Source organism: Trachymyrmex cornetzi, unplaced genomic scaffold (assembly GCF_001594075.2).
Source record: "Trachymyrmex cornetzi isolate Tcor2-1 unplaced genomic scaffold, Tcor1.1 scaffold291, whole genome shotgun sequence".
Classification (NCBI taxonomy): Eukaryota; Metazoa; Arthropoda; class Insecta; order Hymenoptera; family Formicidae; genus Trachymyrmex; species Trachymyrmex cornetzi.
The window spans coordinates 32,406-54,090 of NW_017297596.1; the positions used below are offsets into that span (position 1 = coordinate 32,406).

Sequence of the window (21,685 nt, forward strand, 5' to 3'; positions counted from 1 at the left end):
ATAAAACTATCATTCCTGACGTAAAATTTCCCGCTCTTTCTGAATCCGGTGTCGAAAATAGGGGTTCTCATTTAAAAAAATTATTTTGATCTTCAAATAACCTTTAAAATTGACATTAAGGTCAAAACCAATAATGCAGAAAGATGACCCCCATTGTCCTGAACAACTTTTGTTTAAACAATTTTTTTGTATAGCGCTTACTTTTGGAGATATTTGGGTGGATCGATTAAAATGGCCCACCCTGTATATGTGTGTGTATATATGTATATACAATAATATATAATGAATTATTACATAAATTCTATTTTAATTTATTTGAAATCGTATGATATGGTAATTAATAAATGATAAGTAAATGTACGAGTAAAAGAGCAATGTCGTATTAACGTGTTCTCACTCATTAGCTGAAAACGGACAATCCACTCAAAAATACACATAGCGGAAAAACGAGTATTGAAAACGGACGATTCACTCAAAAATACTCGCGTATACGTTTGTCGTTCATCAGCAGAAAATCGAGTATTGAAAACGGACAATCTCCTCAAAAATACTCATTGCGTACTCGTGTATACTCACTATGTTTCCTTCATGATACACTGCGAGTGCTTACGAGTGGAAGAAACGAGCAAGAACCGGCTAAAAACGGGCTAAAAGCGGGATAAAAACGGTCCATATAAGGTCTAAAAACGGTGAAAAATTTTTATAAGGGTCGACGAAACATTGATGTAACTTTGGGGTTTGTCAATGGAACTATAGGCAATGCACTTGCAGTTAATCGTTGTGTTGACGGAAATCGTATTGATTCCATTATAATCGTTATATCGGGTAACAAAGAAATCACAATAACGAAAGTAGATATTAAATTCGAAGTATTCCACAAAATGTGTACATCGGAAACAATTTCCATTGTCTTCCAATTATGGAATAACTATACACAAAAGTCAAGGAATTATGTGTAAAAATGATGGATCTAGGAACGAGTGTGTTCAGTGATAGTCAAACCTATGTAGGTTTGTCACGAGTGAGTACACTGGAAGGCCTACATTTGATCAATTTCAATCCGGCATTCGTAAAAGCAAACTCGGAAGTCATTGTAGAATATATAATCGACTGAGGTCTGTGTTCAAAGCTCAGCTACCACAAATCAATTCGTCATAGAAAAAGGCTGTGAAAATTCACGACTGCCGATGGGCCATACCTACACTGTTAGAAATTTCTTAATAAATTTTAATTAACATGTAAAAGAAGCATGTGGTTATGCACGAAATTAAATGTAATGAATGATGTAAATAAAAACTAAATTACAGTAGTTTTAAATGTGATGGACGTGTGTACTGAAATTAATGAACACATTATTATAAAAATTAATTTACACGTTAATGAAAAAAGTACGAGATCTGTAACTGAAAAGTAATTTACGTTAATGACATGTAAGAAACTTAACGTATTAAACGTTAAGCGTTAATAGTATTAGGCTTAATTAAAATATTATTAATATTCGTAAATGTAAAAGTACATTAAATTTCAATATGCTTAACTTTTAAGTTAAGCGTATTGAAATTTAATGTACTACAAACTTAAATTTCATTAATATGTACATTAATAGTTATTTCAATTACGGTTAATTAAATGTCATTTATATCCGTAAATAAAAAGTATATTAAATTTCATTACACTTAATTTTTCATTTACTGTAAACTTAAATCTCATTAACATGTGCATTAATAGTCCTTTCAGTTACAGAGAAATTAAACTTCATTCACCAATGTACATTAAAAGTTAATGAAATTTAAGAACATTTCTAATAGTGTAATGTCATTGATGATGTACAGAATTATGGTTGCGAGGAACCAGAAAATATAGTTACATGGAAAATATACGGCCTCTGCAATGGCGATCATATTTCGTGTTACGCTAATGTAACATTGCAATGTGCGTTTCATTGTGTACGTATCAGGCAACAAATACTGAAAAGTAAAGTATCGGACACAATGACTGATGCTATCTGCGCGTATGCTGAGCATAAGTGTTGCAATATTCTAGCGATTAAAAGATCTATCGGAGAACGCTTCGAAGAACGAACACAACAAAATGTTTCGGAATTTTTCACGGCTCTCATGTCGACGTATTCCGAAATGAAGAATGTATTAGAACTCGAATTGAAGTACGTAACATCTTGTTCAAATGCCAAATGTAATTACAACGTAACTACGCTGGAAAAGAGTTGTTTGCTGTTATTAACTATAACGTCGACATTAAAAAGGAAAAACTTGTCACTCTGGAAACTTTGATTGAGTCAGAATTTTCGAAATAGTAAACGATAAATGGTAATTTTAACGAATGTAAGGGTACCGTTATGAAAAAGAAAACCGTAATCGAATCGACTTAATCCGTCTTAGTAATACAGCTCAATTTATATACTTTTGTAAACGGTTCTTCCAAAAAAATTATCGATAATCGGATTAACTCCGTACCGACGAATACTGTCACGATTAATAAAGAAAAGTTCAAGTTAATAAGCGCTATATTTCACGAGGTCGAAGAAATGAATCGTGGTCGTTATACGTGTATGTTGAAAGCAGACAAAAAATCGGAATGGTGTTACTGTAATGATTTACAAGTTATCAAGAAGAAATGGCTCAAAGGAGTACAAGAGGCATACATGTTCTTGGAGCAGATTAATAATAATAATAATAATAGCTCGGGAGTCAGCCTAATATTGGGGCCTACCAACGACACTAGGTCCATTGTGTCTTCCCAGCCGTACTAACCCCAGGTCAGCTCAGACCAATCTTCCTTCAGAAGCAAAGGAGATCTCTGACCTGGAGTTGATATACCTGCTCAGGCTCGAGAAATATCGAGCCCAATAGAAGTCGCCTATATCCAGCATACGCTGGACATTCGTATAGGGCGTGGAGAGTAGTCTCTTCTTCGTGTTCGCCTTTCCTGCACTTCGGGTTATCACTAAACCCTAGCTTGTGCATATGGTAGTTGGTGAAGGTAGTTGGCCATGGCCCGTGTAGATTTGCTCCACCAGCCTGGTCTCCCCTCTTCTTAAGGTCCTAATACTCCTAGCAAGGTTCCTACTGGATACCTCTCCCAGTAGGGCCCTTGCCTGCCGGCACTTGGTCCTTGTTTCCTCCTTCCAATAGTCGATGTGGCTGTCCCGTAGCCAGTCCCTTATTTTTGCCCTACGACTACAGCTGGGCAGTCCAAGGGTCGGCTTCGGTTTCACCAAACTGGCTGATGAGCCGCTTCTTGCTAGCTCATCAGCAATTTCATTGCCTTTGATTCCCGAGTGCCCCGGGACCCACACAAGAGCGACGTCATTGCCCGCGGAAAGCCTGTCCAATGCACTCTTGCACTCCCAAACTAGTACGAGTCAAAGACGTACGCCCACAGCGCCCCCAGAGCAACTCTGCTATCCAAGCAGATCCTGATGCGCCTGCCCATGAGCGCAGCTCATGATTGCCACCACCTCCGCTTGGAATACCGTGGTGAATTCTCCGAGGGGGAGAGCTTCCCTGAATCCACCACGGTTTCCGAAGATCCCACCACCGGCGCCCCCGTCAGTCTTGGAGCCATCCGTGTACCAGACGTCCCCATTCCTAACAGCGGGCACCTCGTGCCTCTCCCACTCCTCACGACTAGGCAGATAGATTTTGAACGATCTATCGAAGTCGCGCCTTCTTGACATCCTGTCTTGCCGCATTTCCAACACGGTTTCCATCTGATTTCTCCCGTGGTATCCGGGTGTGACCCACCCCGATCGTCCATTTGCCCTCACACATCAACCTGTACGCAGTGGCCGCCGCTGCCGCCACTATCACAAGATGGAGTGGTTCGATGCCGAACAGCACTCCCATTACTGCCACCGGCGTTGTCCTCATTGCTCCCAGGGCCTCTCTTAGAATAAGAGCCCTGACGCGTTCCAGCGATGCTCGAGTTTCCGCTAGCTGTATCCTTGGCCACCAGACCACAGCAGCATAGAGCAGCTATCGTGGCCGGAGCACCGCTGAGTATAGCCAAAGCACCCTATCCGTCTGAAGTCCCCAGATTTGTCCAAAGGTTCTTCAGCACAGCCAGAAATATGTGCAGGTCTTCCTGCACACCGCCTCCAGGTGCAGCTTCCAAGTCAGTCTTTTATGCAGGATAACTCCTAGATACTTGACTGACGTCTCGGGAATCAGTCTGACCCCTTCCAAAACGGACCCCTTCACGGAGCCCACTTTGTACTTGTGGGTGAAAATTACCAGACTTGTCTTATTCGGATTAACCGACAGACCCGTCCTTTTACACCATTCTTCCACCCCTAGAGCCTCTTGTGTGAGCTCAAGGATCGTTTCTAGGAAAGGGCCTCCTATCAGAATCGCTAAATCATCAGCGTACCCAATTGTCTCCAAGCCCTTGCCATTAAGCTCTTCAAGCAGCCTATCCTCTACTAAGCACCACAGGAGTGGTGAGAGGACTCCCCCTTAGGGACGGCCTCTCCCCACCCATCCTTCTACACTCACCGTACCCAGTGATGTCGTCACTTGACGTCCAAGCATTCCCCGGATCCACTTCATGAGCTTCACCGGTACGCCCCGCCTTGCTGCCTCAGCACAGACTACCTCATGTGGAGTGTTGTTGAAGGCCCCCTCAATATCCAGGAAAGTGCCTACCAGAAATCCTCCTTGCTGGAGCTGCTTTTCAACCTTATAGACAACCGAGTGGAGAGTCGATATACTCGAGTGGCCAGCCCGATAGGCGTGCTGCTCGACATGCAACGGATACTGAACCAGCACACAATCCCTGATGTATACGTCGACCAGCTTTTCCAATGTCTTAAGAAAGAACGAGGTCAAGCTGATCGGTTGAAGTCCTTTGCAATGACATAATTAACTCGCCCCACCTTGGGGATAAAGACGACTCTCGCCTTTCTCCACGCCTGGGGGGTGTACCCAAGGGCCAGACAGGCTCTCATCACCCTTGTGAGGGGCCCGATCACTTGCTTCAGCCCTCTCTGAAAGAGAGCCGGGAACACAAGGTCGGGCCGACTTGAATGGTCGGAAAGATCCAATCGCCCATCTGATTTTGGTTGGCCTCACAATCTCGGCCGCTAATTTTTAATCGTTGGCACATGCCCTAAAGCAGCCCGTGTCAACTTCCCAGCACTATCCATCACCCCTCTGGAAACCAGGAAAGTTAGTCTCCAGAAGGTGCACCAGGCATCTCTCTCCGGATGCCATGGAGCCGTCCAACACTCGGACTGCTTCCAACGCTGCCTCCGGGTTTTTGGATAGGAATCTACAAAGCCTGGCGATATTCCCTCCACCGACACGCAGAAATCCCTTCAGCTTTTCTTCTTCGCCTCCACTGCAAAATCTCTGTATTCCTTCTGGGTTTTCCTGTACAGATCCTAGTCGGAGGGCCGGCCTGTGTTCCTCGCTTTGTTCCAGACCCTTCGAGCCTTGACCCTGAGATTCTGCAGTCGTGGATTCCACCAGGGAATTCCTCTATTGTTGGTGACCGTCCTGGCCGGGCAGTTCGCCTCATAGGAGCCAATCAGAGCCCTTTGTAGATATTCCACACAGAGCTCCAGCTCCTTCACCGTGCCATACCTCTTGGGGAAATCCCTGCGATTTATTCTCAGGTCCCTCTGATAGGAGTCCCAGTTCATCCTCTTTGGATACCTCACCTTCTTAACCTTCACATTGAGACCTGAAAGTCTAAAGGTTATTAGCCTGTGGTCGGAGAGGGAGGGCTCATCCGACACCTTGCATTCCCTCACCTTTCGCACGGATTCACGTGAGCAGAGAGTGAGATCTAACACCTCACTTCTCCCCGCCGGGCAAAAGGTGGATTTATTACCTCTGTTCAGAACTTCCAGGTCAGTAGTTACTAGGTACTGGGTGATACCCAGTTGGACACGGCTCAATTGGACACGAGCCATTCATAGCGCTTGAAACTACAAAGCTCCTAAGCACCGGTCGCTGTGATTGGTAGTGTCCAATAGAGCCGTGATCAATCGGGATCACACCCTAGGTACTCTAGCAACTTCCTTCCCCTTTCATTCGTGTCGGTGTTTCCCCATATGGTGTTGTGCGCATTGGCATCGAATCTCATCAGCAATGGCAGTCCTTCCCTCTGGCAGAGGTCCACCAACCTGATCAGCTCCGGTGGCGGCACCCCTTCTCTGTGCTGAAAGTAGGCCAAGCAGATGACGAGCCTCCTGGTGTCTCCAGCACTACCAGCCGCCATCACTTCCACCGCCGTCAGATCCCTGGAACACACTTCAGGCAGGAACCGTGCATCCAGCCGCTTAACCGTTATGAACGCCCTAAGTTTCTGCTCGGGGGGAGCTTTAAAAAGCTTCCCGCATGCTGAGACCCCCTTGACACATCCACAGACAACCCATGGTTCTTGTTTCAAGGAAATGGCTGTGTGCATCACAGACTGGCGCCAGGCTAGAACCGCCGAGGCCCCTTTGCTGTGATGCAGGTTAATTTGTGTAACCTCTATCACCGACCAGCCCATTATACGAGCAAATCTTTGGATCGAGGCTCCTCCTTGCCCGCCCCCTCACTATGAGATCGAGCCACCTTAACGGTGATCTGCTCGATCCCATAGCATAGCTTGGAGTCCCGCTCCCTCAACTTGAGAACGCTGGACTCCAAGATGCCGAAAACGTAATTCCTCCCTTCAAGGGAAGCGCTTATGTTTTCGGCAAAGACGCGCCAAGTCAGAGCACCGATGTCCGGATTTTGCCTCTCCAGCAGCGCCAGGACAGCAGCCGCGGGCTTCGGAGGACACGGAACCCAGACCATCGCCCTGTGTCGCCTTTAAAGCTCATCCAAGCCTACCACTCTGAGCTTGGTGCCCTCCCACGGCACGATGCCCCCCACCCGGCCTTCCAGCCAGTTAAGGGACGCCGCGTCCTCTGATGATGACTGCCCCGTTCTTGAGGGTAGCCGGTCCCACAAATCTGTGTAGGGAATCCTCCTGGATCCCATCCATCTCCGCCAGGACCGCTCCTCGAAACAAGGTTAGCTGCTCCGGAGTGATCCTCTTCTAAGGGTACCCCTCCAGAATAACCGCCCTTGCAAACAGGTCAGCCATCGTTGCGAAGTGGATGGTTAAAAAGCCTAGGCCCAGTTGCCTTAGCCCTAGGCTTTTTAACCATCCTCTTAACCTAGGGGGGGGGGAGGTGGTCAGAGCTCGCGCGGCACTCTTTACCGATGAGCCCTGTTACCTCCTCCACCGGCGTAGTAAGGGCCGACGAGGGACCCGGAGGCTGCCCTTCAAGAGCCTTCTGCTTGTCCCTCTTCGCCCGTCTCTTCTGGGCTCTACTGCGGTTCCTCTTATGAGGCGCCCTCACATCCGCATTGCTCCCGTTTCTTTCCGAGTCCAAAGGGGCCCGTTCCAAAACAGGAGCCATCTCCACCTCCACAGCAGCGACCACCTCGCTTTCCGAGCACTCGCAGGCCCGTACTTGCGCCGTGGTCGCCGCCACCTCCGCTGAGTGCCCTTTCGGGCCCGCGGTTATCTCGTCTTCATTTATTTTAAGTGTGTCTTAATCTATCCATACACATCCACGAGCAGCTAGAGAACGACAAGATACGCCCACGTAGAGCCCCGCATGCGTGGATAAGGCTAGATACTCTGGCGTTTCGCCCGGTGCCTCAGAGGCATCGATCACGACACTGCTCCAACAGATCCACGCAGCCTTCACCTCGATGGCTTCTAGCTTAGCTTAGGAGGCTGGTCCACGTCAGCGGTTTTCCCGGACCCACGCAGGGTTTTACACCTGGAGACCCGTTTATAACCGCCACTATCCGGAGAGACCTCCAGTGACACACGGGGTTTCACACCCGGGTGACCGGGACATCCCTCCGGACGTCCTCCAATCCGCCACCTGGAGACGCGCCCGGTAAACAGCCCACGGGTTGGAGCAGATTAGTATTTCCGAAGTAAGTTCGGAAATAACTTTTACATATAATGACACTTTCTTAGAATATGACGGAATTCTTCTGGTACGACTACGTGAACCTTAATAAACTATTGAAGTTTATAATTAAATGTTCTTTTTATTAGGTGTACAACTTTGTTTCCGCCCTTCTTTTTCCGAAATTCGAGGCTTTATTGTAAAAAAGTGGTTATACATTTATGATTCAAAGTATTGTCCATCGCTGGCCACTACTTTCACCCATCTTTCGGGCAGCGTACGAATCCCGCATCGGAAAAATCTGGTCATCTTTTGAGGCGATCCACGAATCGATCCAATTCTTTACTTCTTCATAAGACCGTAAGTGCTGGTCAGCCAGGACGTGTGCCATTGATCGAAACAAGTGATAGTCAGACGGAGCCACGTCTGGAGAATACGGCGGGTGGGGTGGGACTTCCCATTTCAACGTTTTCAAGTATGTCTTGACCACTTTCGCAACATGGGGTCGAGCATTGTCATGCTGCAAAATCATTTTATCGTGTCTCTCGTTGTATTGCGTTTGCCTTCCAATGCTCGGCTCAAATGCATCAATTGCGTTCGATACCGATCGCCTGTGATTGTTTTAGTTGGTTTTAACAGCTCATAATACACCACGCCGAGTTGGTCCCACCAAATACAGAGCATGACCTTGGAGCCGTGAATACTTGGTTTGGCCGTCGACATGGAAGCATGGCCGGGAACTCCCCATGATTTTCTGCGCTTGGGGTTATCGTAATGAACCCATTTTCCGTCCCCAGTCACAATGCGATGCAGAAATCCCTTCCGTCTTTGCCTTTCAAGCAGCTGTTCACAAGTAAACAAACGCCGTTCAACATCTCTCGGCTTCAACTCGTACGGCACCCAATTTCTTTGGTTCTGAATGATTCCCATGGCTTTGAGGCGTTTTGAAATGGTTTGTTGAGTTACTCCCAATGATCGTGCCAATTCTTCTTGATTTTTACATGAGTCTTGATCAAGTAATACCTCCAGTTTTGCATCTTCAAAAACCTTCTCTCTTCCACCGCTATGCCGGTCTCCGACGTCAAAATCACCGTTCTTGAAGCGTTGAAACTACTCACGACACGTTCTTTCACTAATAGCGGCCTCACCATAAGTATTTGAGAGCATTCGATAAGCCTCAGCCGCAGATTTCTTCATATTGAAGCAGAAAATTAAAACCTCCCGCAAATGATGAGAATTTGGCTCGTAAACTGACATTTTCAATCGAGAATAACTTTATGATGCAGACACAAATCGACTAATGTTTCTATGGGATTATGTTGACAGATGCCCAAGTTTATTGTATGACGTCTATGATCTATTTATTTCGCCCACCACTTACCGCTAAAGCCATCTATAGGAAAACGGCGGAAGCAAAGTTGTACACCTAATATTTCACAACGCATGAGCATATAAAACTATACTAATTATATTAAAATTAATAATAATATAATTAACACTAAAGTATGTAATAAAAATTTTCTACCGCCGCCACTGTAGGCCAGGTCCACTACCACCGTCGCCGCCACCACTGCCGCAGCTTTCTGTAAGATGAAAATACTCATATAAATAAAAAATATATATATAAGATAGTATATACAAAATATTTAAAAAATATATATTTATAAAATCAAATATAATCAATTAACCTTACATTCCCACATTTCCTCTGAAAAGTCGGGTTCATACGATCGGAGACCGAAAAGTTCGGCGAGGAACAAATCGCCGTCGTCCCAAATATCCATAAATTCGACTCTGAACTCTCGCTCAGCTCGCCTCTCCGCGTGTATCATTTGTCTATTGAATATGTTCATAAATCCCCGGATGCGCACATTCCCGCGGTGTGTAGCCTGGAAAAAGGGAGTATGAAAGTGAATTAGAAAAAAGTATTGTTATTTATAATTTATAAAAATTACATTGTGTAATTTATAGATTATAATAAACTTACGAATGGGATCTTGAGGATTCCCAGCTCATTAGCTAGTTGCAGCCGGCAAATTCTTTCATTATCGACAACGATATACTGGAATAAGAACTGTAAATAAAATAAATTTTAAATAAAAATAAAAAAATTTCTAACATATAGATAAAAAGAAAAAACACTTACTCCATCCACCGGAAACTCGTATGTAATCTCCAAAAGATCCCAGCAGGTTGCTCATCGTTAATTCACACTGACACAACATTAAGGAAAAAATAAAAAAGTATGTATGACAAAAAAGCCTCGCCCATACACATTTATATACCATTGTCCCCATCGAACATGTTAACGGATGTGGTTTCTATCGAGGATACAAAACTGCATAAAAATAGATATCCTTATGAAAATTGAAATAACATCATGTGAAAGAGAACGCATCCGATAAGGATGTTGTACCCCAACAGGAATATATAAATACGCAAAAAAAACTGTGTAAAAGGAAATCACGATAGATTCTTATTTTAATATCTTTTTTATTAAACTAAGAATTAAAAAAACATGACAGTAAAAGTGTGTGTGTATGTGTGTAGTACAATCGAACGCATCGATACCGCGACGTTGGTACGAACGGGCGTTAGTGCGAGAGCGAGTGAACGGTGTCGATGCGAGTGAGAGAATAGTTATAATAACGGGTTCTGGATAATTTGCTGGCGAGGCGTGGGAAGCTCTCGACACCATCGGTGTTTACCGATATAAATCATACACGCCATGTTGTCAAATGTTCGTAAAAAATCTGGTCACGTGACATGTACTATTTAGTAACGTCACATTGATGATGTCACTGCGAAACATGTCGTGACATGTTGTGACTTGTCGCGGCATCTCCTTGAAAAATCTTTGATTACGCTAAATCTAGTCATGAGAGATCAAATCTTTTAATACGCATTCATCGATGCGAGCGAGAGCGAACGGGCGTTGGTGCGAGCGAGAGCGAACGGGCGTTGGTGCGAGCGAGAGCGAACGGGCGTTGGTGCGAGCGAGAGCGAACGGGCGTTGGTGCGAGCGAGAGCGAACGGGCGTTGGTGCGAGCGAGATCGAGCAAATAGTATAACGAGTTCTGGATAATTTGTCGGCGAGGGGCCACTCGTTGACACGGAAAGGGGGGGGGGGAGCTCATCGGTGCGAGCGAACAGGCGTAGGTGCAAACGGCGTTGGTATGAGAGAGACAGCGCGTGCGACAGTACACGCGGGAAAATAACGCGCGAACTCCCTCAGTCCAGTACACATTTGACTCCCGGCACCACGGAAAACTCGCCTTACCACTTTTACCCCCACCAAGCAGACACCTACTGGCGCCGAGTCGGCCAACTTCGCCGCTGCGCGAGAGCGAGCGAGACAGCGAGAGAGAGCGTCCGTCCTTCTCACCAGTGATGCACTTTTGGCTCCCCAGCAACACGGAATCCAGCCCCACCACTTGTACCCCCACCAAGCAGACACCTACCGGCATCGAGTCGGCCGTCTTCGCCGCTGCGCGAGAGTGAGCGAGACAGCGAGAGACAGCGCCCATCCTTCTCGCTCTACAAGCGAGTATCAGAGCGAAAAGGACGGCCGCTCTCTCCAGCTGTCTCGCTTCCTCTAGTATCGTAGTCGCTTGTTATAACCGATCGAAAACCGAAAATGTACTTTCTCGGCCGCTCGGCGTATTCCTGTACAGGGTATCCTGACCTTTTTTGCCAATCACTTTCGTGTCGATAGAGCAGACTAAACTGAGTCGAAAAGTCCTCTACCATTCTGCAATAGTTAACAAGATATTAATTACTAAAAATTGCAAAATATTGGTCTTGAATAATTTTTTACTCAAATACTATTAACTTTACAGGAAAACTGCAAGAGACAAAAATTATTTTCTTCTCATAAAGTTTTGAGAATTTTTTCAGAATTTTTTATCAACTTTTTAATACTGCATTTTCTTATTTTTACCAAAATGAGAAAATACGGTATTAAAGAATTCTAAAAAAATTCTGAAAAAATTCTCAGAACTTTATGAAAAGAAAATAAATAATTTATGTCTCTAGCAGTTTTTCTGTAAAGTTGATAGTATTTGAGTAAAAAATTATTCAGAACGAATATTTTGCGATTTTTAGTAATTTATATCTTTTTAACTATTTGCGAAAATTGTAAAATGGTAGAGGACTTTTGGACTCAGTTTAATCCGCTCTATCAACACAAAAGTGATTGGCAAAAAAGGTCGGTATACCCTGTACAGGAATACGCCGAGCGGCCGAGAAAGTACATTTTCGGTTTTCGATCGCTTATAACAAGCGACTACGATACTAGAGGAAGCAAGATAGCGAGAGAGAGAGAGCAGCCGTCCGTTTCGCTCTAATACTCGCTTGTAGAGCGAGAAGGACGGGCGCTGTCTCTCTGTGTCTCGCTCGCTCTCGCGCAGCGGCGAAGACGACCGACTCGATGCCGGTAGGTGTCTGCTTGGTGGAGGTACAAGTGGTGGGGCTGGTTTCCGTGTTGCCGGGGAGCCAAATGTGTATCACTACCTAGAACATGTGACAATCAACCCAAAACACGGGGTTAATTGTCATATTTTCGCAGCTTCATTTAAAATTAAATAACTTATTTTTATGATATGATGAATTCACGAGTAATATTTTTTTTAATAACTAAAGAATGTAGGTATATATTGTAACGTATATAATATTTTAAAATCAAGCATCCACTTTTCTAAAAATCAATAATCAAAAACTGTGACAATCGGCCCCGGTCTCCCCTACATACTCCAACCGTTTTTCAACCAAGATATAGCGTAATGTAATTTTTCTAGAAATAATATTTATTAATTATTTTAAATACCTAAATACACCAAGTTTCATAATTAATCGATTGAGCGCCAACATCTGGTTGCTATCGAAATCGATGATATTGAAACGCAATGTCTTCCTTGATAAAAGAGCCTCGATCGTTTATTCTTTTTTTGGAAGAGACATGACAATCAAACATGTTTTTTGCAATATGTTTCAAGGTTAATAGAAGTGTAAATGTATAAGTGAAAGTCGATAGAATTGTATTTTCATAAATTTTTATAAGAGTAGAGCGTTTTTTTTAAGCATACTTTAAAAATAAGCACATAATTCTCTACTCTGAAAAGAGGGAATTACAGACGAAAATAAATTCAGTCTGGAAATGTGTCAGATTATAGTACGTTGAAATTTACGAGAGCGAACTCGTCTTATTGTTAGTAAATCGTTGTAAACATGGATCGAGATTTCAGTCAAGGAGAGCGCGATCTGTTGAATCGATCCCACCAAATTGCTAACTTGAAGGAGTGTTTCGCGTGGATAAAAGTGTGCAATGAATTAATTAAACAGCTTGAAGAATGCAATCATGTCAAGCGTCCACGGCTCTCCCTTGGATGCCGACAATCTCTAATCGCTACAATTGCACGACTCGAGGGTACAGAGACTCAATTAGAAAGACGATTTCTGCATTTTGGTGATGATTACGCGAGCACTAGCAATAACAGTGCCAATAACTCGGAAAGATCTTTTGTTTGGCGAGAGATCGATCCGGCGTTTGAAAATCGAATTTTAACTGGTACGGTAATTAACGCGGACTATATCGAGCCGCGACGATTTTTAGAAGACATCAACAGTGTAGTGCTCGAGCGAGTGCAAGACACAATAGAAAGACACAACTGTATAAAAGTGAACACTATATTTAACGGCGAATTTGCGACGGGCGATAAACGTGCCAATAAAAGTATTAATACTAAAAACTATGAACTCTTTCAAACATCGAACTTGCGTGAGTGGTATGAGAGATACGTCATCGAACCGACATTGACATCTCTCGAGGAGTTTCAAGAACGTGACAGTGGGTGGGCGTTGTCGCGAATCATGAATCTTACAATAAACTTCAATAAGTGTAATCCATTGCGCGCGGGATGTCGCTTCGAAGTGCCGCGAGAGATAATGACAAAGAGAGCGGTGATTAACGTGGGATCGATGGACAATGCATGCTTCGCGTGGTCGGTGGTCGCCGCTCTGTACCCAGCCGAAAGAAACACGGATCGCGAATCTTCCTATCCAGACCGGAGGTGTTACGACCGCCTTTTGCGCCCCATCGCAAGGATTGCTAAGTCCCTGAAGCACCAATCCCCCGCCTATTGCAACGAACCAACAACTAAAAAAAAGGAATTTCCATCAATTTACATAACACAAGAATACGAATACAATAAAGGAGGGAGTGTAAAAATGGTCAAAATTGGCCCTGAATGGACACCTTTAAAACCTATGCAGTTGTCATTTTAAAAGTCCGTACATTCATGAAAAAATGCTTATTTATCCAGGAGAGCTTGGGAAACCTTCCAAAAATAATAAAATAGGTCGTTTAAACGCTCTGCAAAGGAATTCATTTTACCAAACATCAATCCATCCTTGTGTAGGTAAACGCCGTACACGTGATCTATACCGCTCTCTTTATCTTGCGCTCCCCGCAGGACAGCCTCGACGTATTTTTGACCCAACGGGTCCAAGCTGGCTCGCAACGCCTCTCGACCTTCCAACGTTTGCAGCTGATTTTGAATCTTCGTCGCTAGCGAGTCTTCCGTCGTTTCGAAAAGTTCTCCAACGACTCTATCGTCGGTACGATTTTGGCACGCAGGGTGGAGGTTATCGGTTCGGGCGATCAATCATCGGATTTATGCAGAGTTAAATCTAGGTGGAAGAAAAAAGAATTTATTTCTAATTATACTTATAATAATTTAAATGTGAGCGAGGGTGTGTTACCTGGAGCTTATGGACTTCCTAAAATCCATAAACCAGGTACACCCCTTAGAATTATTATCTCAGCGATGGAGAGTCCACTCTACCCTTTGGCATCTTTTTTACACAAAATAATTTACAAGGTGAGCAGCAATTCCTCCAGTCACATAAAAAATAGTTTTCATTTGACCAGCGTTCTGAGAGAGACTAAGTTTGATAGTGATTTTATTTTGATCTCACTTGACGTGATTTCTCTTTTCACCAATATACCGCTTGAATTAGCTCTGGACAGCATTTCTCATAGATGGCCTCTGATTTCAAATATTACGAACATAACTAAAGAAGAATTTAACGTCGCTCTAAGACTCGTGTTTAACTCGGCTTTCTTCTCTTTTGATAGGGTCATTTACAGACAAAAATTTGGAATGCCTATGGGTTCACCTCTGTCTCCAGTGATCGCTGACATTGTTCTACAAGACCTGGAAAGGAAAGCTTTAGATACTCTAGGTTTTCATATCCCGTTCTATGTCCGATATGTGGACGATATCGCCATGGGGATCCCTTGTGAAAAGACCTCAGAAATTTTAAATATATTTAACTCGTTCCACCCTAGGTTACAGTTTACGATGGAGATAGGTGGCAGCGAACTGAATTTCTTGGACATTACCATTATTAAAAACAATGAGCGATTGGAATTTGATTGGTATCATAAGCCAACATTTTCCGGTAAATACCTAAATTTTTTGTCAGAACATCCTCTTTCACAGAAGAAGGGCATGGTTATGGGAATGGTTGATAGAGCTTTCCTATTATCAGTTCCTAAATATCACAAAAAGAATTTAATTTTTGTTATAGAGACACTTTTAAACAATGACTATCCGATGGATTTTATATTTAATGTAATAAGTGAACGTCTTAAATCTTTGTTACATGGGAAAACGTTGAAACAAAATATTGAAAACGAATTTTGTACAGATGACACAAGAAAGATGTAGTTCTCGTTTCCTTATGTGACGAAGGTTTCGGACAAATTTAGAGATATAATTAAGGATTTTAACGTCAATCTTGCGTTCTTCAGTCTTAATAAACTCAATTGTTTTATAAAAACACATAAAGATCCAGTGCCTAATTTGGCAAAGAGAAATGTAGTGTATAAGATTAACTGCAATGATTGCGACGCATCATACGTCGGGCAGACAAAAAGAACAGTGAAGACGAGAATCACAGAACACAGAAATGATATTCGAAAAACTAATAGCAATCATTCAGTTATCACTGAGCATAGATTGAATTTTAACCATGATTTTGATTGGGACAAGGTGGAAATTGTTGATAATGAACGATTTTTATACAAACGACGAATTGCCGAAATGGTTCACATACAATTACAGAAGAATGGTTTGAATTCACAGTCCGACACCGAATTTTTACATCATGCATACATATCGATTCTTAATGATCTAAATTGAATATTGGCATTAGTATGTTACCTGCCTTTATCTTTTGTTGTCTATGCTTGGTGTGAATCTACATGTTGTGTTTCTTGACTTGTTCAATATGTAATTTCGTGAAGGGTGACTTACGTATGTTTCATGCTTGTATTCAAACGCTTTTCGTTTTGACTTATTCGCTTGTCGATCACTAGTCTGTTAACATGACATACCACGTTTCTCGATATAATTTGATTTAAAATTTATTTAATAATAACACACTGGAAAAATTTTTACTTATTGTTGACGGTTGTTAAATTTTGCGGTATTTGTTGTTAATTTGGATGATTTGTACATGGCTATGCGGGTGAGTGATTCATTGGTAATTTATAAAAAAATTTTTTTATTGACATATCGTGGTAAAAATTATTTTTCTTCACACAGAATACATCTGTGATCGTTGCCACTAGCTTTAACAATCTTGTGTCACGATTTGAAGAAGATGGAACGAGTGGTCACTCTCTAGTCTAGCTATGAAAATTAATATGACTGTATAGTTCGGATACATTGAAGATGGCTCGAAGGAAGGCCGAAACGTCTGAACAGAGTAATATGGAATAAATTCTTAACTCATCGCAAACGTCTACAGCGAATTTACTCTCATTAGCCCTTGATTATTTTCTTGTTTATGCAGAGTCGCGGAAGGTTCGAACATCTCGCTCGCTTCTTCTCCCTCCTCTTGTTCCTCTTCCTCCTCCTTCCTCTCACGTTTAGGGACAGACGCTGCATCTTCGTCGCGTGACTCTCTCTTTGTCGCGTGCTCGCCGAGACTGTCAACGAAAAATCACAGCGGCTCGATAAGAGGTTTAAAATGTCTATCCAACGCGATGCTCTCCTCGACTCTACCAGAGCGCGATGTTTCTTGCGAATCGACTCGCTCGTCTTCTCGATCTCCCTCACGATTTTTTCAAGCTCGCGCACATCTGCCATGTTCGTCTGTGGCTAAGTATCGACTAGTCACGTTACGGTATGGCGAACTCGATAAGTCCTTTTCTGTATCGTCCATTTGTCAGCGCATTGTCTTCGTCTATCACTACCAAACCATATTTTTGTTGTCAACAGTCTGCACAACGTGTAAAATTCGTCATACGACATGTCGGTATTCACATGATCGTTGTAAACGTGTTTCGAATTGATACCGTCCTGTTTGAACAGCAAGTCCGCGTTATCGCGTATCAGATGTTTAGGTATTCTCGCATACGTCTGACAGAGATAGAAGCAGTCGACGTTCGCGTGACGGCCCATCGAAAAGTATTCTCTCACCGCATCCTGCTTGTCGCATGTCACGTTATCAAAGATAACAATAGAATTTGGACGCGCCTCGCACGGTGGAACGTCACTGTTGTTGGAGAACGTAAAGTAACCGATTTCGTCAATAAATGTAAACAAATTTTCGAGATATTGATACTTTAGCTGTTGCAACGATTTCGAGTAGACGTATACGTTCTCGAAACGTACGCCGTTCGAACTCTCTAGTAAGCTTATGAGAACGTTGGTTTTACTGCAATTCGATGGGCCGCAAATGATCGCGCGTATAGTATTCGGCAGCATTTCGCCGTGCTTGCGCTTCTCCACGGCGCTTCCCATTATTAGCGATTTCGCGTCGCAGTTCGCGACGCGTATCGCCAGCGGTTACAACACGAATTTCATGCTCGCACCAGTGATGCACATTTGGCTACCCGGCAACACGGAAACCAGCCCCACCACTTGTACCCCCACCAAGACACCTACCGGCACCGAGTTGGCTGTCTTCGCCGCGACAGCGAGGGAGACAGCGAGAGACAGCGCCCGTCCTTCTCGCTCTACAAGCGAGTATTAGAGCGAAAAGGACGGTCGCTCTCTCTCGCTGTCTCGCTTCCTCTAGTATCGTAGCCGCATGTTATAAGCGACCGAAAACCGAAAATGTACTTTCTCGGCCGCTCGTATTCCTGTACAGGGTATCCCGACCTTTTTTACCAATCACTTTTGTGTAGATAGAGCGGATTAAATTCAGTCGAAAAGTCCTCTACCATTTTGCAATTTTCGCAATAGTTAACAAGATATTAATTACTAAAAATTGCAACATATTGGTCTTGAATAATTTTTTACTCTAATACTATCAACTTTACAGAAAAACTGCAAGAGACCAAAATTATTTATTTTCTTCTCATAAAGTTCTGAGAATTTTTTCAGAATTTTTTAATACCGTATTTTCTTATGTTGATAAAAATAAGAAAATGCAGTATTAAAAAGTTGATAACAAATTCGAAAAAAATTCTCAAAACTTTATGAGCAGAAAATCAATAATTTTTGTCTCTTGCAGTTTTTCTGTAAAGTTGATAGTATTTGAGTAAAAAATTATTCAAAACCAATATTTTGCAATTTTTAGTAATTAATATCTTGTTAACTATTGCGAAAATTGCAAAATGGTAGAGGACTTTTCGACTCAGTTTAATCCGCTCTATCAACACAAAAGTGATTGTCAAGAAAGGTCGGGATACCCTGTACAGGAATACGCCAAGCGGCCGAGAAAATACGTTTTCGGTTTTCAATCGCTTATAAAAGCCATGGCACATAAAAAAATTTAAGGCGTAAGACTTAAGCAGTAAGCGAATCGACCAATCACAATAGAGACCGTAAGACCATACATAAGCAATAGCCAATCCAACATGTTGATTTCGTTACTGCTTACGTCTTACATCTTAAGTTTTGTGCCAAGTCCTTAACAAGCGACTGCTATACTAGAGGAAGCGAGACAGCGAGAAAGAGCGGCCATCCTTTCCGCTCTAATCCTCGCTTGTAGAGCGAGAAGGACGGGCGTTGTCTCTCGCTGTCTCGCTCGCTCTCGCGGCGAAGCAGTGGTGCACATTTGGCTCCCCGGCAACACGAGAATCATCCCCACCACTCTCGCTGTCTCGCTCGCTCTCGCGCAGCGGCTTCGCGAGAGGGAGCGAGACAGCGAGAGTGGTGGGGAGGAATTTCAGGGTATAAGTGGTGGGGCTGGTTTCCGTGTTACCAGGGAGCCAAATGTGCAGCACTGACGTGTAGTGTTGCACGATCGCACCAATTAATTGGCAAGGCTGCTGCTGACTATAATCGCAACATTTTTATCTTCTGTTTTGTGGATTGTGTTTTTAATGCGATTCTCCACCATGATTTTGCAATAAACGTTTTTTCTCAACGTAAGAGGGATTGAGTCGAAGTACTAAGAACTTCAAGTTAGCTTGGAACGCGTTCGTGTTCCAAGTGAAGCAGTTAACTGAGTTCTGAAGAACCATTCGTCCGAGGCGGACGCGTATTAGGCGCAATCCTAGCCTAACGTTCGCACTGCACATTGTGACAAAACAACTACCACAAAATTGAAAAGGATTGAAGAATTTTTCTGTTCTTCTGTCATTTTGTAAGTGTTATATTTTAACTGCATGACTAAATTGAATAATTTTCACGTCTCATTCTCTTTGGGTGCATTCCATTTCACGCATGATGATGTGCATAATGCATTTATTCTTGTTTAACATTCGGTGCGTAACAAGGATAAATGATGCACATCGTGCATGAAACGGAACGCAGCCTTTATATTGTACATTCCGAAAGATTCTGTAAGTAGATTTCTTCACGCGCTTTAGCAAAATTGCGTCCGATAAATAATTTTTGCGCTTTTTTTTTGTTAACTTCAACTTGCTCTCCTGTAAAAACTACTAATGAACATAATTTTACTAAAGGAAAAAGTCATTTTTTGTGCTAAAACGAACAACTTTTTCCTATAGTAAACATAGACTTATAAGAGGGGTGATCCCGATTGATCACGGCTCGATTAGACACCACCAATCACAGCGACCAGGTGCCTAGGAGCTTTGTAGTCCCAAGCGCTGTGAGTGGCTCGTGTCAAATTGAGCCGTGTCCAACTGGGTGCCACCCCTTATAAGATAGACGGAGCGTTCATGAGAGGAGCTGAAGATAACATTGAAGGACAGCTCTACTCCAGACATAGTTGTTTCCCTCTTTCATAGTGAGCGGTGGGGGACCAAATAGTTTGAGCGTAAGGCCACAATTCTCGAACGTCTACCTTTATTGCTCTCGGCCACTTCCCGGCCTGCCGCGGCAAACAATCAATTCACTACTAGAACAGAAGAGAACTACTCCGCGACTGTTTCTTTCTCTTTCTATCACGTCTTCAGCTTCTCTCGTACGAATGCTCCGTATATCTTATAAGTCTATGGTAGTAAAATTACATTCGATAAATAATTGTTGCGTTTACTTGTATAACTTCAACGTGCTTTCCTGTAAAAACTACCATTGTATGTATACAGAATATCCCAGAATAATCGCTAAATATTTCATGTGCTGGTAGAGCGGACTAGACTGAGTCGAAAAATCCTATACTATTTAGCAATTTTCGCAATTATTAACAAGATATTAATTACTAAAAATTGCCGAAAATTGATTTTCAATCATTTTTTACTCAAATACTATCAACTTTACAGAAAAACTACAAAAGATAAAAATCGTTTATTTTCTTCTCATAAAGAGGTAAGAAATTTTTCAGAATTTTTTCAGAATTTTTTAATATCATATTTTCTTATATTGGTAAAAAATAACAAAATGCAGTACTAAAAAGTTGATAAAAAATTATGAAAAAATTCTTATATATATATACAGAGTGTCCGAAAAGTGTGGAAACGGTCGAATATCTCGAGAAATACACACCGAATCAGAAATCTGAAAATATACGTATTCAATGTTTTCAAAAAAGCTATCTTTTGACATATAACATGACCCCCCACCCCCACCCGCTGTGGGTGAAAGAGAGGGTAAGTTTAAAATTTTAAATGGGAAACCCCATTTTTTATTGCAGATTTCGCTTCTTCAGAAAAAGCTACATAAATTTTACAATTACAAACATTTTTTTGATGACAGATGGCGCTGTAATAAGCGAAATTAAAAAATGAGTCTAAAACGTTTAAAATATCTCAAGAAATACTCAAAGTGTTTAAAGTTATAACGTGGTTACAATATAAAGGTTACAAAGATCAAAGGCATACACCACAATCGCCTGCTGTTAATGGCTAACAAGTAATTTTTGTTTATTAATTTCTAGAATACATTTAATAAACGTTTCGGTCCCAAATTGGACCTTCCTCAGTATTACATAAATTATTGATTACCCTTATCACGCAAAACGACTTATATTTAAATAGAAACAATTATGTTGATTAGTACGTATACAGCTCACCATATATATTTGTTAAATAAAATTTCGTCTGATGCTTTAATTGTAATATTTCATACGATTTCATGTGACATCAAATTCCGGAGATTGCTCGTAGACAAGAGTGACAAAATTTTGATCTCCATCAAGCCAACGCAAAAGTGCCTTGTTCTGTGTACATTACGTGTATTATACTTAAATTTGAATTTAGTGGTCAACAATAACATTACTGAATTTCATTATAGTCAATTACAAGACTTAATTCCGTTTATATAATTTTATACGCACTTCTTTTTAACAAGAGATCAGATAAATGAATTGTGACAATTCAAATTTAAAATTATT

General features: G+C 42.4%; 1 long non-coding RNA gene across 1 annotated transcript in view; it reads left to right on the forward strand.

Moving 5' to 3' along the window:
- The first annotated feature begins 8,529 nt into the window (after positions 1–8,529).
- Positions 8,530–21,685, forward strand: part of LOC108762288 (uncharacterized) — a 16,703-nt gene continuing 3,547 nt past the window's right edge. Inside the window, exons 1-2 of the long non-coding RNA XR_001940159.1 lie at positions 8,530–8,540; positions 17,981–17,984. This is a non-coding gene — a long non-coding RNA (uncharacterized LOC108762288). The remainder of the gene's footprint in view (positions 8,541–17,980; positions 17,985–21,685) is intronic.